Source organism: Lepisosteus platostomus, chromosome 9 (genome assembly GCF_059453375.1).
Source record: "Lepisosteus platostomus isolate fLepPlt1 chromosome 9, fLepPlt1.hap1, whole genome shotgun sequence".
NCBI classification, from domain to species: Eukaryota; Metazoa; Chordata; class Actinopteri; order Semionotiformes; family Lepisosteidae; genus Lepisosteus; species Lepisosteus platostomus.
The window spans coordinates 32,743,237-32,751,002 of record NC_142619.1 but is presented as its reverse complement, the minus strand read 5'-3'; positions in this window follow the sequence as shown (position 1 = coordinate 32,751,002).

Below are 7,766 nucleotides of genomic sequence, written 5' to 3'. Positions count from 1 at the left end.
ACAGGGAACTACAGGGCACTGCTGCAGGATGCAACACCTGCACAATTATCCCTCTGCACCTGCAGAACCATGCACACGTGGTTCCCATGTGAGAGTGTCCCATCTCTCGATGTTGGCAATGTCAGAATTTTAAGATGTTTATCAGTTCACTGCTATTGTTTTAATCCCTTTTGATGAATCAAAAGTAAAGTCAATATTGGAACAGTAACTAGTGGGTCAGGTACAGATGGAGGTGCAGCCCACATGTCCCCCAATTTTTAAAGTGCATTTGTCTGAAAAATCTAAAATACCTGACTTTCCTCACGATAACAGACAAGGTATAGAGAAGTTGGAATAGGGATTGGCAGATTGCTTATAATGGGTGTTGTCTGTTTCATTTTAAAAAATCAATTGTTTAAAAAAACACTAAATTTCTAACAGTATGTTAAAAAAGTTCATAAATAACATAGGTTTAGAATTCAGGAATCATTGTTGTCCTATGGAGGTAAGTCAATTCCTTATGATGGGTATTGTATGTATTTCATATGCTTAAACGGATGGACTCTATTAGTCCATTAAAGCAAGGGTAAACTTTAATGATATATTTCTATATGTGTTGTCTTTATCATATTAAAAACATAAAGAAACACAATGTCTTAAAGAGTGTATTAAAATTGTCAGAGATGGTGTGCAGTTGCTTTAGTGTTCTTTTAATGGCTGTTACCTTGGTGTGTATAAATTCCTTTTGTATGCCTTTGTCAGAGGTACAATTGAAACCTGGATTAAATCTGCAGCCTTGCCACTCTTCAGAGGCCCAGGCTTATACACCTAGAACAAGTGTCAAACCTAAAAATAGGTCAGCTGACTTAGAGAATTAGGAACACCATTGAGGTGACAATGGGTTACGATACTGGGAGACCAGCAGTTCATTCCCCACAGCATTCAACAGAATATGATTCGACAAGGATCTCCATCTGGTCTGAACCTACTGCCCTCTTACATTGCCCTATATCAAATGTTATAAATACCTCTGAATGTATGTCTTTCTGAACAATGGTTATAAGGGGCTGTGTTGTTATAACATTTTATGTAGCTTCTAAGAAGATATTTTGATGGTTTCATGTTGGCTACAAAAACTCAAGACCCCATCACTAACCCTCATCCAGCAAGATTATAACTGAGCTAGGGATTACAACATTTAGGATAACACTTAGCTGCTAGAAAGTAGACAAGCCCATGCAGACATAACATTAAAAGCCTAAAGTTATTTATGATAAGATAAATCAGATCTCATGTTATGCTAAGTGATAATTAACAGAAGCATGCTCCTATTGAGAAATTTAAACAGCTATAGTGTGATATATTTTTTGAGTGAGACATAATTTGCAGACATTTAATAAAAAAGTAAACTTTAAGACCTGTATTATCTGTAACATACAGTATATTCAATGCAACATTTATTGGGAGTGAACATTTAGACTTCTTCGAACTCTTCTTATTTTGTTCTAGGGTATTTCATTAATTTTTATTAAAATGGAACTGTTTTTTAAAGACTTTGACTTATTATTCCATTGGTGATCATTAAGTACTAAAACTAATAAATTAGTGCAGGGCATATATGCAAGTTCAGCATTTATAGTTTAGTACAATATTAATGGACTTGATATTGGATTATTTTGTAATTATTTTTTAAAACATATATTCTCTTTGTGCTTCTTTCTCTCACCCCTCCTGCACCCCTTGCAGCAGCTCTCTGGCTCATTTCCTGTGAAGAGAGGGAGGTCCATGTGAGCAGGTTGCTGTTCACTCAGCCAAGAGAGTTGCAGCAGATTAACTTTTAAAATGTTTTATCTCTATGTCACATTAAATAGGATTTGGCGTAATGTATAGTTCATATAGTTTTCTTTGTCCTTCACTACTGTGTGTTATCTACCCATTTTCTGATCAATTTGTCCAATTGTAGGTCACAGGAGTGCCAATTCCAACACGTTACAGGCGTAAAGCAGGATACAACCTGGATGAGATACCAGTCTATCACAGGACAGGCACAGACACGCAAATGCTCTCACTGGGGCCAGTTTTTTTCTAGTAACCAATTAAGCTACTAATACTGTATGTCTTTGGACTGTGTGAGGAAACAGGAACATCCAGAAACAATCTGCATGAATGGATAGAACTACAAGCGCTATGCAGATACAGTAGCATACCAGAAATCGAACCCAGTGCCCTAGTGCTGCAAGGCTCCTCCAAGCCCCCAATTGTGTATATTTGTATTTATCTAATTTCATAAAATTCAATTAATGTCAATTATTCAGATTTATTGATATAATAAACAATAATTGCATTTATACCACACTTTTCATACCAAAGAATTCTAATGGTTTACATGTGGAGAGGACGACCACTGAAAAGCAGCTCATCACTTGCGTGATACACAGCAGTAGCCCAACTATTCAGCAGATTGTACAAGTTAGGAGTTGCTACTGTAGTTGAAAGTAAAGGAGCACATTAGGTATGATAATGCATGCCAAAAGTGGAAATACTTACCTCTGTTCTTATAAATAATGTTACAAAGGAACACTGAATCGGAAATTCTGGGCCAGGAAGAAAAAGAAAACACCTACCAATCCATTAAAATCAATTAAGCAGCAGCTCAGTTTTTCTTGGAGGTTTCCTATCCCAGTATTGTCCAAGTCCAGGCTTGCTCAACGTCTGGGATCTGATCAGTGTTAACACAGTGATATAGACAATACTTACTGTACTGCTTGATAATGGTACACCAACATAAGTACAGTTTACTGGAGTCCAAACATAGGGCAGAGAGGCACCAAAGGCATGGCATGGTAATATTGAGTTCTGCTCTTAGGGACCAGGGTTCAGACTAGGAGAGGGACAATTTGGAATAGTCAATCAAACCATCCTACATGTTTTCTGGAGGTGAAAGGAAAACTGAATACACAGACAACAGGTACAGTACATGAACAAAGGCAGGACATTTAAGCATAAACATAGCCAATGTCATCATGCTGCATCAACAGTACAATAGACTTCTAAAAATTCTATCCAAAGAGTATTTGCTTTAATCATATCTAATTGCATATCATGATACCACACTGTTGAATTACTAATATAATCAGTTTGAGAAAGATTGCTTTGAGAAGGAGAGTTAATGTGGGGTGCACTTAATCCTCAGTTGCTATCCACTTTGTACATGGCGGTCTCATTGGTGGTGGTGGAGGGGAGTCTCCATTACCTGTAAAGCACTTTGAGTGGAGTGTCCAGAAAAGCGCTATATAAATGTAAGTAATTATTTTTATTATTATTATTGACCAATGATATGCAGTATACAACATCTTGCAAAAAGTCTTTTGTTTGCTTTTTGTGCAACCTGGAATTCAAAGAGAGCTCATTAATAAAAGGACAATACTTGCACCTACAAAACAAGGCTTACACAAGTATTACACAACATTCAAGTGTTGAATGGGCTTTCATGGTTGCTTCACCTGAATTAAAATGAAGTGTGGAATGAGTTGTGTCATTGTGTTTAACAGCACAGCATTACAGAGTTGTTAAAGGCCTTCCAACATTATTAAACAGCTCTGCAAAAAACACTTGATAGATGTCAGGCATCAGTGACCTGTGCATGTTTTCTTGACAATTGTAATGTCACAGGTAATCCATAACAACATATACTGTACTATTGTTATTTTATCTGCCTGTTGCATTGATATGTACCTCTTTCTTTAGAACATACTGTAGGAACATAAGAAAAATATATCTATCTATAAATATACATGAATCTGAATCAAGCCTTGTACCTGATGTGAACAGCTGAGCCTTAGTTTTTCCATTAACATTAATATAGATTTGTTGAATTTAGCTTAGTTACAGAAATTAAGATCAACTTGCAAAAATTATCAATAGCTGTACAACAACCTCCTGTTGCCTAAATCCCATCCCTTCCGCTTTACTGAAAACTTGCCTGACAAACATCAGCCCCATAATTGTCAATATTATCCACAGATCCCTTTCAATGGATGTGGTCCCTACTACTTTAAAGACTACATCAATCACTCCAATACTAAAGAACCCTGGCGTGGATTCTGATGTAATGATGAACTACAGAACAATTTCAAATTTACTATTTCTATCTAAGGTTTTAAAACATGTGGTTGCACATCAATTACAAGCCCACATGATAGCCAATGATCTACAGTATTTGAACCATTCCAGTCCAGTTTTCACATTAGTCATAGCACTGAGACTGCTCTTGCCAGGGTTGTGAATAATTTGTTTGTTGCGTCTGAATTGGGAACTATAAGTATTCTTGTTTTAGTGTGGCATTTGATACAGTAAATCATTCAATGTGGCTCAAATGCTTGCAAACATTTTAGTCTATCAATAATACTGTTTTTAACTGTTCAACTCATATCTGACTAGCAGGCAGCATTTTGTTTCCCTTGGTCCTCATAAATCCCCTATCGCCTCAGTCTATCATGGTATTTACTCTTAGGTCCTTTGCTTTTTATTATTTATATTCTTCCTCTAAAACAGATTATATGCCAAAATGGTCTTAGGTGTCATTGTTATGTGGAAGATTTATGTTAAAAACTCTTCCTCCAATGATCTCCCATATCTGTCACTTATCTCTTGTCTATGTGCCAGCAAGCTCTGATTGACATCAAATTCCATGAAGGTAAATAGTGACAAAACAGAAATTTTACTGGTAAAAAATGTCAAATAGTCAGGAATCATGGACTCATACTTGCTCTTCTCCTGTCTTTTGTGCCCCGTGTAAATAAAAATTTGGCTAAGACCTCTTTATTTCATGCTGGAAATATTGCCTGAATTATGCAGTTTTTATGCGTCAGATGCTGGGTGCTTGATTAATGCATTCATAACATCAAGGCTTGATATCTTGAGCTCCTTGCTCTATGGTCTCTATGGACCATACTATGGTCAAAAGATTCTTTGACTCTTTTTAAATCTAAACTTAAAACTCACCTTTTTACAAGGGCCTACAGTATATCTGATTTTGTTACCTGTATGTTCTTGTTTAATTTTATTGACATTTTATTGTATTATTTTTCTCTTTTTTTCTTATCTTTATGTAGAGTGTCTTTGAGTTTTCTTTTATAAAAATAATATTACTATTATTATTTTGTATCTATTTGATCCAAGGATCTCATCTGGCCATTTCTTGAAAGAATCCAGTGTATTAACTTCATCAACATACTCTGCATTGCTTGGAGTAAAGAATTTCCTCCTATTATTGGTTTTAAAGACAATTTCACATAGTTTCACTTTTGTCCTCTGTTTCATCCTGAATAAGTTTGCTCGATTGGCTTTGTTAATGCCTTTGAGGATTTTTAATACTTGTATCCCTCATAGTTTTCTCTGTTCAAGACTTAAAACAGTAATATGCACTCCTGCACTCCTGATCCTGGTGGGATCAGTGAATAACACTGATTTAAAAGGTCAGCTCCTTCAGCTTGTCAGTGCTGGAAAGTCCCTTAAGGCCAGAATTTTTTATATTATATTGTTTATATTATAAAATAAAACATTTTCTATTATGTGGAAACTCAAACTCCAAAAAATATTCTAAACGATACCTTTAAAGTGCATGAATATATGTGCATAGGTATATGATCTTATATATATATTGTTACGGATGGATGGTGTTGCAAAATTAAAAGAACAATCAGTAGAACTTAAGGTGTTTGCCCTGTTGCAGGCAAATTATCGGAGTGGATCCTGGGGAATTACTCTGGTTAATCATAATTAAGAATAAATATTCAAAACACAGACACACAGGATAAAAGACAAAGAGAAGAAACTAAGGGAAGGAGGGAAGGAATGGAAAATGAGACAGAGAGAAGAAACACCATCTTTTGCTCTCATTTTGTACCTGGCGAGAATCTGGCTAAGTTATTTAATCCTTATAGAGAACACTGCCCTTTTAAGGAAATATTGATTTCCTTTATTGTGGACTCATTAGGCTAAAAATGTTTTCTCCTAATTTGGTGACACATCATTAGAATAGGGAGATAGATTTACATTTTTTTTCTGGCATCCAGGTTATAGAAAAGAAGGTTTAGTACTTTGTTTTATTATTTTACTGAGGACATTAGTTTTATTGCTCTCGTTGGCCTGTCAAGGTATTTTATAGGATTTCAAGTTTAAGGTGTAGTGCTCGCACTCAGGTAGTGCTGTTTCCAGTTCCTGTACCACCATGGCCAGCAGTCAATTACCAAATCAATCTTCCAATCTGCCCACTCCCATTGCAATGCAGTCAGGCAGGCTGTCAAAACCACTGACTCGTAATTAAATGGCACTTACCTTAGCAGGGTATTAACTCCCACTACTCTGACATTACAGTGCTTATTCTTAGCACTAACTCCCATGACCTGGCACTTTTTTCGCTTGTTATTCCTCTCCTGTGCTTTGTGTTTCTTTCTGGCTTGACTCCCCGATTGTCTCTTTGACCACACTTCGTGGATCTTCCTGTGTTTGTAACCTCTCTCCCATTCTTGACCCAGATCTCCTAATTTCATGTACCCTCTCCAGCATTTGGATCTCCCACCTGCTCAACCATTCTACTTCAATTTCTCCTTTGTACTTCTGCCTTTTCATCTCCATGGCACTCCTGCAGCTATGCAACTGCTGCATGGCTGCCCAGCTGCACAGCCTTGTCCAGGATGCCTGCCTTGGCTGCTAGCCTGCATATCCTACCTATATGCTTGCTCATGCAGCACCGCTGTCTGTTATCGCCTTCCCTGAGCTCTGCAGCTGTCTTCCCCTGCACTAGGATCCTTCTTCCAACACAGACCACCGCCACTTTCAAGTTTGTTCAGCGGTCCAATACCACAGGGTTAGCATTCTGAGTTTTCTGAGATTGTAAATGTATGCCTCTGAGATCTTGTATTATAAAACAGGTGTTTTTGTTTAACCTTCTTAAATTTTAAATTTTAAATTTGTGTTATTGTTTTAGCGTCTGCCAGTGTTGTCCCTGTCTTAAATTGTATCTAAATATTTTATATATATATATTTTAATTTTATATATTTCAGTTTTATTTGCTAAATTTCCTAAATTGGTATCATCTGCAAACATGACTCGTTGACTAACTGTAGTAGAGTCTAGAGTATTGATATAAATTAAGATCAGTGTTGCTAATACAGATCCCGGTGGTACCCTACTAATTACATTACCCCTTACATGTACTCTGTTTTCCATTAATTTACCAATTCCCAATCCAAGTACGAATGCATTCCTAAATGCCTCCTAGCTGTAATTTGAGATTTAGGTTTTTTTATGAGAAACATTTTTAAAAGCCTTCCGAAAATCAAAAAAACATCATTGTGTTGTAACTGGGATGATAACTGAAGATAGCAATGTTTACATTTCACTGCTTGATTTCCCTACTCAGAATGGTTTTTTACAGTTATTTTTCACATTGAAAGTATACAAAATTGACATTGATAAGACACACATTTTGTGTGACTCTTATGGTCCCTATTTACACTATACTGAGTGATCTTATTTCCATACAGGGGATCCACTAATTTAATTCTAATAACAGCTTACATGTAATAGCATAATACAAGTAATAAGAGACTTATTAGTCTATAATTATTTTGGGGGGTTTTATCATACTTTTTTGGGATGGGCAGTTCATTAGCACCTTTCCAGTCTATGAGTACTATGCCTTTTTTGAGCAACTGTTGGAAGGGTTTCATCAATGGTTATGGTAACATACAGTATCTTGTTTTTTCTGGTACAATTAATA